Source organism: Scylla paramamosain, chromosome 34 (genome assembly GCF_035594125.1).
Source record: "Scylla paramamosain isolate STU-SP2022 chromosome 34, ASM3559412v1, whole genome shotgun sequence".
In the NCBI taxonomy this organism is placed as follows: Eukaryota; Metazoa; Arthropoda; class Malacostraca; order Decapoda; family Portunidae; genus Scylla; species Scylla paramamosain.
Genome location: NC_087184.1, coordinates 2,737,501 through 2,750,000, shown reverse-complemented (window position 1 = coordinate 2,750,000; position 12,500 = coordinate 2,737,501). Strand labels below are relative to the sequence as shown.

At 45.8% G+C, this 12,500-nt stretch overlaps 1 long non-coding RNA gene and 1 other non-coding gene across 3 annotated transcripts in view; one reads left to right on the top strand and one right to left on the bottom strand.

Annotated features, from left to right (window-relative positions):
* Positions 1 to 12,500, top strand: part of LOC135090035 (uncharacterized) — a 135,790-nt gene that overhangs the window by 46,949 nt on the left and 76,341 nt on the right. The window lies entirely within an intron of this gene.
* Trnas-aga (transfer RNA serine (anticodon AGA)) lies at positions 2,346 to 2,427 on the bottom strand. Its single transcript has one exon. It is a non-coding gene; the product is annotated as a tRNA-Ser (tRNA).

Genomic DNA, 12,500 nt, shown 5'->3' with positions numbered 1-12,500 from the left:
CGAGCTGCCTGGCGCTGAGGTGTTCGGCCAGCGCCTCGACGGCCTGGCTCACCTGGGCAAGGGAGGGGCGGCGGCGGGGGTCCCACTGGGTGCACAGGTGGGACAGCCTCATGAGGGGCGCCCCCAGGAAGGTGCTCTGCGGCTCCTCCACCAGACAGTTGTTCTCCTGGGAGTTCTGGCGACAGTCCTCCGTGAGGCACTCCAGCAGGTAGCCGAAGCTGTACACGTCGCCAGAGGGCAGCACGCGCTCCCCCGCCAGCACCTCGGGTGCCATCCAGGCAGCCTCATCCTCGGAGTCCTCGGCGCAGGGCTTGGTGTCCTCGCCCTTCTTGTCCTGCTGGCCCTTGCCCAGGCTCGCCAGGAAGTCCTCGATGGTGTCCCCGCGGATCGCCTGTTTCGCCTTCTTCTTCGCCTCCTTGGCCTTTCTCTCCGTCAGGTCTAAGGGCTCCTCCACCAGCGCCTCCCCGACGCGACAGGCCACGCCGAAGTCAATGATATGGAACTTTGGGTTCCCGACGGCGCCGGTGAAGGTGATGTTGTTTATCTTGAGATCGTTATGAACAAAGCCCTTGGCGTGCACCTGCCGCAGCTGGTGGCAGACGCCGCCCAGCGACTTGAGGAACAGCCGCACCGAGCACTTCACCAGGTACTTGTTGTACGTCTGGCCCAGGAACTCCTGCACCAGTGCGGGGGGAGTCTGGCACACCGCCAGGAGGCGCGGCACTCCGCCCGCCCCGTCCAGCTCCGCCAGCACCCGCGCCTCCTTCAGCAGCTGCTCGGGCTCGCTGTCGTCCAGGAGTTCCTTCACCACGGCCTCAGTCCCATGATAGGTGAGCTGCTTGACGGAGCCGTAGGCGCCCTCGCCCAGGGGACGTCCGTCGCCCAGGCTGTGCAGCTGCTCCCGGGTGAGGAAGGCGACGTGGCGTCGCAGGAACTGTCCATCGTCTTCCACGTCCTCGGTTCGGACACCGCCTTCGTTTTCTTGCTCGTCATTCTTCTTCTCGCCTTCTTCTTCTTCTTCTCGGCTCTTGACTTTCATGTTTTCCTTGTCGTCGTTTTTATCCTTGCTTTTCTTGGATTTCTTCTTCTTGAATAGTCGCAGTAAACGTCGCAGAAAGGCGAAGCAGCCCAGGGGGCGCTGGTTCTCTTCGTGCTCTTCGTCCATCTGGTAATCTTCTCTTTATCGAAATCTCACTTTATGAAGCCGCGCTGGTCTTGGTGAGTTTTCCCGTTCTCGGGGAGTGGTAAGGTTACCCTTTGCAGTGTTCACACCTGTCACCACCACCGGTGCTTTTTTCTGTAAATAATTTTATCGTTTCTTGCAAATACAGCTTGGAGTTAAGACTTGTGTCTCCACCAATCAGCTTTCACTTGCCCCTGTGTCCGTCTTTCCGGCATCTACACTATTTTTTTTCCCTTTCTGTGAAGGAACCAGTGCCTTTTTCTGTTGCACATGTACACTACACGTAATTATATGATGATGACAATACGCGTAGTTAACTTCCTGATCGCTCCGTGTTGAAAAAACAAAAAAAAAACAGAAGAACATAAGAAATAAGGGAAGCTGCAAGAAGCGACCAGGCTTACACGTGGCAGTCCCTGTATGAAATATACCTACCTGTTTCCGCCTATCATCCCCATCCATAAACCCGTTTAATCTTCTCTTAAAGCTCCCTAATGTCCTGGCACTAACAACATGATTACTGAGTCCATTCCACTCATCTACCACTCTATTTGAGAACCAATTTCTTCCTATCTTTTTCCTGAAAATTAAATTTTTTAAGCTTGAACCCATTATTTCTTGTTCTATCCTGGTTGCTGATCCTAAGAATTTTGCTTACATCCCCCTTGTTATAACCCTTATACCACTTACAGACTTCTATCAGGTCCCCTCTTAACCTACGTCTCTGTAAAGAATGTAAATTTAACAGCTTCAATGTCGCCTCGTAAGGAATACTCCTCATCCCCTGTATCCTTTTAGTCAATCTCCCCTGTGCTGATTCTAATAGACCTATATCTTTCCTGTAATGTGGGGACCAAAACTGCACAGCGTAGTCTAGCTGAGGTCTGACCAGCGCCAAGTATAACTTTTATATTACTTCGGGCCTTGTACTTTTAACACTCCTGAAAATGAATCCTGATACCCTATTTGCCCTGTTTCTGGCCTGTATGCATTGTTTTCCTAGGCGGAGTTGAGAGCTAGCTATAACTCCTAAACCTTTCTCGTACCCTGTACCTACCAGAGTTTCGTTGTTTAATATGTACCTACTGTGTGGGTTTCCTGTACCTACGCTAAATACTTTGCGTTTGTTGATATTAAACTGCAAAACGGAGTTTCTGTGTCTCGCAGTGAGTAGGATTCGAACCTACGCGGGAAGATCCCATCTGATTTCTAGTCAGACGCCTTAACCACTCGGCCATCACTGCTTAAATACTCACTGAATGAAGAGACATACATACATACATACGTACATACTTACATGGAATAATAGTCACGGCAGGCAAGTACTTATTATACACACACACACACACACACACACACACACACACACACACACACACATCAATGGTCCTCCCAGGGCACACTCGCACTGAAGAAAGGTAAAAAATTTCATAATTCATATGAAGACGAGAAGAAATTATTCCGATCATTCCATTCAGCAACACAAAGAGTGAAGGGATAAGAGAAGTGACTCATAATATTCACCAGATAAGACAGAAAGAAGAAAAGAAGAAAAACAGAAATAAATACAAGTAGGCAAAAAATGAGTAAATAGATAAATTAAAGAGCCAAAAAATTACATCAGTGTGAAACATTCTCTCTCTCTCTCTCTCTCTCTCTCTCTCTCTCTCTCTCTCTCTCTCTCTCTCTCTCTCTCTCTCTCTCTCTCTCTCTCTCTCTCTCTCTCTCTCTCTCTCTCTCTCTCTCAACTAAAGGAAAGATCAAGAAAGTTATTTGAGGAAGAAGGAAAAACAATGAAGAAAAATATTGAAAAAAACTAAGTAAAAAAAGGAAGATTCTCTCTCTCTCTCTCTCTCTCTCTCTCTCTCTCTCTCTCTCTCTCCTCTCTCTCTCTCTCTCTCTCTCTCTCTCTCTCTCTCTCTCTCTCTCTCTCTCTCTTTCTCTCTCTCTCTCTCTCTCTCTCTCTCTCTCTCTCTCTCTCTCTCTCTCTCTCTTCTCTCTCTCTCTCTCTCTCTCTCTCTCTCTCTCTGAAGTGCGTATCCTTGTCATCTGTGCGTTACCTTGACGTGGCTTTCGAGGCGGGATGTGAAGGGGAGAGCGGAGAGAGGGAGAGGGAGAGGGAGGGAGAGTCTGGAGCGGGAGGAAGATCAATGAGAGGGTCAAGGTTATTAAAAAATGCCTGATCCTTCGTGTGTGTGTGTGTGTGCCAGTGTGGAGTGAAACAAAGGTGAAAGGAAGGGGTGATGTGTGTCTGGATGTGTGGATGGAGGGATGTCAGGTGGATGGATAGAGGCGTGACAATGGCGTAAGGCAAAGCAAGTTCTGAGAGTGAGCTGAAGAAGAGGGAGAAGACAGTAGAGTGGACCAGGAAAAGGTTGTGAATGAGTGGAAGTGGGTAGTGTGGAATAAGAGTGGCAGTGTCTGAAAAGTGGAGTTGTGGTTGTGCTGGGCAGGTGTGTGGGGTGAGACGGGCTGGAGGTGGTGTGAGGAGGTCAGTGTGGCTGTGGAGGAAAAGAAGCGTGCACATGGAGCCTGGCTGCAAAAAAAGGTCATACAACAGATGCACGGAGAAGAGAAACCAAGCAAAGAGGTGAGTGGAAGTACAAGATGCAAAGATGAGGGCAGATGAGGGGTTGGGCACACATTCAGGTTGACACAAAACTCACAGATGAACAGGAAAATGTTGTGGACAGACATAAAGAGGACAAGCCAAGAAACATGTGGGAGTGAAGAGGCTGTGAAGGCAGTGAGTATAGGACGCATTCTGTGAAAGATGTGCGGGATATTTTGAAGGCCTGTTAAATGTAGAGGAAGAGGACGAATCAGTGATTATTGCAATAGAATGAATGGGAAGATTTAAACAGTGTACAGTGTACCAGTGAAGGGAGAGGAAGTATGAGAGGCTGTGAGGGACATGAGGGAAAGGAGAGGTGCAGGTTTGGATACACTGCTGCCAAGTGTTTGAAGAGTGGTGAGGTTACTAAATGTGTGCTTTATTGCTCTCCAAGGTGCCACAACTCTGGATAAATGGATGTGTAGTTACCTTGAATATATACGACAAAAAAAGTGATAGGCTCCAGTTACAGGGGACATCAGTTTGCTGAGTGTGGCAGGGAAGGTGTACGGGAGGCTTCTCAAAAGGAGAATCGGACAGAGAACAGAGAATGCCATCCCGGAGGAGCAGTGAGGCTGTAGAAAGGGAAGAGGTTGTGTAGATCAGGTTTTTGCAGTTAGGCAGCAGTGTGACATGTCTTTTGGAAAGGGAAGGAAGTGCTGCTTTTTTGGCGTTGAAGGACTTGGGGAAAGTGTGTGATAGGACTGGTGTTACCGCGAGCAGGCGGCGAAGGTTGATTCAGACCGACACGATGACACGAATCATTTATTGAATCCGATTGAATAAAGTTGGATCAGTTTGAATTCGCTTGAATTCGGTCAAAACCTGAAGACATACATTAATGATCATAGACAATATTCTATATGAATAATTTGTGTAGTACAGGTATGATGCTGCACGTTAATTTTTTTTTTTTATATATATAGGAAGGACACTGGCCAAGGGCAACAAAAATCTAATAAAAAAAAAAATGCCAACTGAAATGCCAGTCCCATAAAAGGGTCAAAGCAGTGGTTAAAAATTGATGAATAAGTGTCTTGAAGCCTCCCTCTTGAAGGAATTCAAGTCATAGGAAGGTGGAAATACAGAAGCAGGCAGGGAGTTCCAGAGTTTACCAGAGAAAGGGATGAATGATTGAGAATACTGGTTAACTCTTGCGTTAGAGAGGTGGACAGAATAGGGGTGAGAGAAAGAAGAAAGTCTTGTGCAGCGAGGCCGCGTAAGGAGGGGACACATGCAGTTAGCAAGATCAGAAGAGCAGTTGGCATGAAAATAGCGGTAGAAGACAGCTAGATATGCAACATTGCGGCGGTGAGAGAGAGGCTGAAGACAGTCAGTTAGAGGAGAGGAGTTGATGAGACGAAAAGCTTTTTATTCCACCCTTTTACACATTAAACAACCAAATACACATTAAACAACCAAACTCTGGTAGGTACAGGGTACGAGAAAGATTTAGGAGTTATAGTTAGCTCTGAACTCCGTCTAGGGAAACAATGCATAGAAGCCAGAAACAAAGCAAATAGGGTACTAGGATTAATTTTTAGAAGTGTTGAAAGTAGAAGGCCGGAAGTAATATTAAAGTTATACTTGGCGCTGGTCAGACCTCATCTAGACTACGCTGTGCAGTTCTGGTCCCCACATTACAGGAAAGATATAGGTCTATTAGAATCAGTACAGAGGAAAATGACTAAAAGGATACAGGGGATGAGGAGTATTCCTTACGAGGTGAGGTTGAAGCTGTTAAATTTACATTCTCTAGAGAGACGTAGGTTAAGAGGGGATCTGATAGAAGTCTTTAAGTTGTATAAGGGTTATAACAAGGGAGATGTAAGCAAAATTCTTAGGATCAGCAACCAGGGTAGAACAAGAAATAACGGGTTCAAGCTTAAAAAATTTAGGTTTAGGAAGGAGATAGGAAAAAATTGGTTCTCAAATAGAGTGGTAGATGAGTCGAACGGACTCAGTAATCATGTAGTTAGTGCTAGGACACTAGAGAGCTTTAAGAGAAGATTAGACAAATTTATGGATGGGGATAACAGATGGAAATAGGTAGGTGTGTTTCATACAGGTACTGCCACGTGTAAGCCTGGTCGCTTCTTGCAGCTTCCCTTATTTCTTATGTTCTTATGTTCACCCTGTCTAGAAGAGCAGTATGAGTGGAAACCCCCCAGACATGTGAAGCATACTACATGGACGGATAAGGCACTTGTACAGAGTTAGCAGCTGGGGGGGTGAGAAAAACTGGCGGAGACGTCTCAGAACACCTAACTTCATAGAAGCTGTTTTAGCTAGAGATGAGATGTGAAGTTTCCATTTCAGATTATAAGTAAAGGACAGACCGAGGATGTTCAGTGTAGAAGAGGGGGACAGTTGAGGGTCATTGAAGAAGAGGGGATAGTTGTCTGGAAGGTTGTGTCGAGTTGATAGATGGAGGAATTGAGTTTTTGAGGCATTGAACAATACCAAGGTTGCTCTGCCCCAATCAGAAATTTTAGAAAGATCAGAAGTCAAGCGTTCTGTGGCTTCCCTGCGTGATATGTTTACCTCCTGAAGGGTTGGACGTCTATGAAAAGAAGTGGAAAAGTGCAGGGTGGTATCATCAGCGTAGGAGTGGATAGGACAAGAAGTTTGGTTTAGAAGATCATTAATGAATAATAAGAAGAGAGTGGGTGACAGGACAGAACCCTGAGGAACACCACTGTTAATAGATTTAGGAGAAGAACAGTGACCGTCTACCACGGCAGCAATAGAACGGTCAGAAAGGAAACTTGAGATGAAGTTATAGAGAAAAGGATAGAAACCGTAGGAGGGTAGTTTGGAAATCAAAGCTTTGTGCCAGACTCTATCAAAAGCTTTTGGTATGTCCAAGGCAGCAGCAAAAGTTCCACCAAAATCTCTAAAAGAGGATGACCAAGACTCAGTAAGGAAAGCCAGAAGATCACCAGTAGAACGGCCCTGACGGAACCCATACTGGCGATCAGATGGAAGGTTGTGAAGTGATAGATGTTTAAGAATCTTCCTGTTGAGGATATATTGAAAAACTTTAGATAGGCAGGAAATTAAAGCAATAGGACGGTAGTTTGAGGGATTAGAACGGTCACCCTTTTTAGGAATAGGTTGAATGTAGGCAAACTTCCAGCAAGAAGGAAAGGTAGATGTTGACAGACAGAGTAGATGTTGACAGACAGTTGTTACACTTACGTGTTTGGGTCTTGGGGTAATCGTTAAGTAACACGCACGCCCTTTCTGACAGGTGCTCCAGGTATGTCTATCTACTTCTGTCTCTGCACCGACACACGTCCTCCCTGCACGAGTGTCCTCAGCAAAGTGTCCCTATCGTCCTCAGTTACTGCCTGGGTTCCTAGCCTGTCCATCGTTATCCATTAGCGACGGCGAGAAGGCCGGCCTCATCTTAGCCTCATGTCATAACAAGCATCCTTCATCTCCTTACATCAACACTACCTCAAAGATGTCAGGATCTCTAGTGGTCTTTCTTCTTACGATGTGCTCCCCCTGGTGAGACTCCCGTGACTCGGTTGTCACGTGCAAGCATTGAAGAATCCTTGTCCTCCCCCTGGTCTACTACGTCCAGTTCGGCTCCAAGAGTTAAGAGTCCATCTGGAGTGACCTTGCTTCCTCTCTTGTTCATGCAAGATATCTGAGTCCAAGACACTCAAACCCCTCGCTTGAGCGTCGTTGCAGGTAACCAATGATAGCATCTCGCCTCTGTCCTCTGTAAGTACACAGCCATAAGCACACAAACCACTCCCTGGTAGTGTTTAGCCTCTACAAGCACACAAGCTCACCGTCTGGTGGTGTCTAACCACCCGTGGTGGTGTCTTGATCCCTGCAAGCACACAAGCTCACTTCCTGATGAAGTCTGGTCTCTACAAGCACACAGTCTCACTCCCTGATGGTGTCTGATCCCTGTAAGCACACAAGCTCACCCTCTGGTGATGTCTAGCCTATGCAAGCATACAAATGCACTCCCTGATGGAGCCTGATACTCTGCAAGCACACAAGCTCACTTCCTGATTGTATCTGCTCCCTGCAAGCACACAAGCTCAGTCCCTGAGGGTGTCTGCTCCCTACAAGCACACAAGCTCACTCTCTGATGGTGTTCGGTCTCTGTAAGCACACCAGCTTACTCCTTGATGGTGTCTGATCCCTGCAAGTACACAAACTCCCTTCCTTATGGTGTCTGGTGTCTGCCAACACACAAGCTCTCTCCCTGATAGTGTCTGATCTCTGCAAGCATACAAACTCGTTCCCTGGTATAAGCATACAAACTCAGTCTCTGGTGGTAGCCTCAGCAAGCAAACAGCCTCAGTCCCTGGTGGTAGCCTCAGCAAGCAAACAACCTCAGTCTCTGGTGCTAGCCTCTGTAAGTATAAAAACTCAGTTCCGGTTGCCTCAGCAAGCAAACAAACACAGTCCCTGGTGCTTGCCTCTACAAGCAAACAAACTCAGTCCCTGGTTGCCTCTGTAAGCAAACACAGTCCCTGGTGCTTGCCTCTGTAAGCAAACACAGTCCCTGGTGCTTGCCTCTGTAAGCAAACACAGTCCCTGGTGCTTGCCTCTACAAGCAAACAAACTCAGTCCGTGGTGTAACAACTGTCTGTGTACGAATACATTATCCTATAATTAACGTGCACAATCATACCTGTATTACACAAATTATTCATATAGAATATTGTCTATGATCATTAATGTATGTCTTCAGGTTTTGACCGAATTCAAGCGAATTCAAGCGGATCCAACCGGATTCAATCGGATTCAATAAATGATTCGTGTCATCGTGTGGGTCTGAATCAACCTTCGCCGCCTGCTGGCGGTGACAACTGGTAAGAAAAGTATGGGACGTTTTCAAAGTTTGTGGAGTTGGAGGCAGCTTGTTATTATTATTATTATATGAATCAACGAAGGCGACCCACTGGAAAGCACGAATGCATAAGCCCGAGGGCCCATTGGGTGGCACTTCTCTGATAACTGAAGGTTTTGTAACAGGAAGAAAGCAGAGAATAGGAAGATTTGGAAAGATGTAGTAGGTAGAGTGCTGAGAGAGAAGAAAGGTATTCACAAGTTTTTAAAAAGTTTCACAGTTCCAGGTGTTGTAAGGAGGGAAGCGTTTCTGTGTATATGGCAGGACATGTGTGAGAGTTGGTGGTGGCGTGAGTGGAGGGAGAGGTGGTGGAGGGAGGTATGCAAGATTAAGTGGAGAGGAGGTGGAAGAGGTGGATTGTTTCAAGTACTTGGGATCAAGTCACAGTGGACACAAGAGTTGAGACAGAGGTGAAGTGCGGAGTGAAAGAAGCAGGAAAAGTTTTTGGTGGACTAAGAAAGATCCTCAAGCAAAGGACACTGGTGTGAGTGTACAGAGAGAGAGTTATATGTGGGAATAGTGGTATCCGCTGTGCCGTGTGGTGCTGAAACATGGAACACGGGAGCAGCGGAGAAGAAACTGTTAAGTGTACAGGAAACGAAGTGTTTGTGGAGTGTGTGTGGAGTAACATGGTGGGATCGATAGAGTAAGAAATGAGGAGGTAAAAAGTACTGGTGTTTTGAGAGAGTTGGCTGGATGGTAGACCGGTTTGTGTTATGATGCTTTAATTGGGCCTGTGGAGAGAATAGAGGAGAGAGTGGTAGGCCTATATAGATACGAGGGAATACATTATTATGAAATGGTCTTTGTGACTGAAGTGAGAAAGCATGTGCATGAGGTAACTCAGCCCTTCAAAGGATACTTTCGCCCTGGAGAGGTTACTGTGGCACTGAAACGGACACGGAATCAGTTTCTCTTCAACAGTGACTCCGTTGATGGCAATGATGTCTTGAAAGATTATTTTGTTGAGCTGCAGGCGAGTGACAGAGTGTGAATTGAATTTGAGTCATTGCAGCCAGGAACCGTTTGTACTATTACATATTGTCATTATCTCTCCCTATTGTTGCTGTGTTTGTAATTATGATGTTATTATGTTAGATAATATTATGTGTATGTGTGTGTGTGTGTGTGTGTGTTTGTGTGTGTGTTTGTGTGTGTGTGTGTGTGTGTTGTGTTTGTGTGTTGTGTTTGTGTTGTGTTTGTGTGTTGTGTTTGTGTTGTGTTTTGTTTGTGTTGTGTTTGTGTTGTGTTTGTGTTTGTGTTGTGTTTTGTTTGTGTTATGTTTGTGTTCGTGTTGTGTGTGTTGTGTTGTGTTGTGTGTGATGAAAGATGATCCTCTCTCCCCAAAGAGGTCCTCTTCTGTGTGTGTGTTGTGTTGTGTTGTGTTGTGTTGTGTGTGATGAAAGATGATCCTCTCTCCCCAAAGAGGTCCTCTTCCGTGTGTGTTGTGTTGTGTGTTGTGTTGTGTGTGATGAAAGAAGCTCCTTTCTCCCCAAAAAGGTTCTCTTCCGTGTGTTGTGTTGTTTTTTGTTGTGTTAGTGTAAGTAAAGCGATGATACAACGATGATTACATGATGCAATGCGTTCCACGATGATAATACACGATGATAATACACGATGCGTCCCACGATGATAATACACGATGATAATACACGATGATAATACACGATGATAATACACGATGCGTTCCACGATGATAATACACGATGATAATACACGATGCGTCCCACGACGATAATACACGATGATAATACACGATGCGTTCCACGATGATAATACACGATGATAATACACGATGATAATACACGATGATAATACACGTTGCGCTCCACGATGATAATACACGATGATAATACACGATGATAATACACGATGATAATACACGATGCGTCCCACGATGATAATACACGATGATAATACACGATGCGTCCCACGATGATAATACACGATGATAATACATGATGATAATACACGATGCGTCCCACGATGATAATACACGATGGTAATACACGATGATAATACACGATGCGCTCCACGATGATAATACACGATGACAATACACGATGATAATACACGATGCGTTCCACGATGATAATACACGATGATAATACACGATGATAATACACGACGATAATACACGATGCGTCCCACGATGATAATACACGATGATAATACACGATGATAATACACGACGATAATACACGATGCGTTCCACGATGATAATACACGATGACAATACACGATGATAATACACGATGCGTTCCACGATGATAATACACGATGATAATACACGATGATAATACACGACGATAATACACGATGCGTCCCACGATGATAATACACGATGATAATACACGATGATAATACACGACGATAATACACGATGCGTTCCACGATGATAATACACGATGACAATACACGATGATAATACACGATGCGTCCCACGACGATAATACACGATGATAATACACGATGATAATACACGATGCGTCCCACGATGATAATACACGATGATAATACACGATGCGTTCCACGATGATAATACACGATGACAATACACGATGATAATACACGATGCGTTCCACGATGATAATACACGATGACAATACACGATGATAATACACGATGCGTTCCACGATGATAATACACGATGACAATACACGATGATAATACACGATGCGTCCCACGATGATAATACACGATGATAATACACGATGCGTTCCACGATGACAATACACGATGCGTCCCACGATGATAATACACGATGATAATACACGATGACAATACACGATGATAATACACGATGCGTCCCACGATGATAGTACACGATGATAATACACGATGATAATACACGATGACAATACACGATGCGTTCCACAGTGATGATACACGATACATAGAGGCGAACCCTTCTTTCCTTCAGGGTCCATTTAAATCCAATGGGCAATGGCGTCGACGCTTGCAGCCCCTCACAGTGAACGCGAGGTCATGGTGACCAAGAGCCACCCACCATTCGCCGGACACTGCCATGGAGGAAGCACGGTCCTCCCCTAAAGGGCTCCTGGGCTGGCAGTATTTGCCGTAGGGTGTGTGGTGGCGTCTCCTTGGGCTGTCAGGGGCTGCAAGTGACGCTAACAATTTCGTAGGTGGAGCAGAAGAGGAGGCTGGCGTGGACCTTGGGCCCAGATCCAGCCAGCTGCAGTCGGCCGCCTGCTCCTCCACCGCGTCCACCAAGTCTTTCCCCGGCCTGAACAAATTTGGTCCCAAGTTTCCGAAAGTGATTTAATTTTGCATCGAAAAGAAAATTGCCGACTTGCGATGAAAAATGAGTTGGGTTGACGCGAGTCGAGGAATCAGCTTGCCAGCGAGGCGAGGCGGGAACCTTTTGCTGTGAGCGCCTCGGGTGTTGCCTCTGTGTTTGTTGCCCTCAAATGTGCGTGTGTCTGTGAGGCAATCATTCATTAAGGCAGCGACCTCTGCTTGCCTGCTCTGCCCTCTTGAAGCGAGTTAGTATTAGAGAAAACTTGAACGATGTTGTGTGTGACTGTCAAATGTGATCCAGCAGGTCTCACACTTTGAGATCAATCTCTTGGTCTTCAAGGGAGGAACCGCCTGGAAACACCGCCTGTATCTTTCTCTGCACCAACCTTCCCAACATTTAACTTTTCATTAGTGTTCATTGTTTTGAAGCAGCAATTCAAATTCTTTTATTTTCATATTGCAGTACGTAACGTGTAGTTCTTCAGCCTAACAAACCCAGGGACAGATATACTATAGTCCATCTTACACAAGGGAACATTTTCTGTCTCATCACAAAAAAA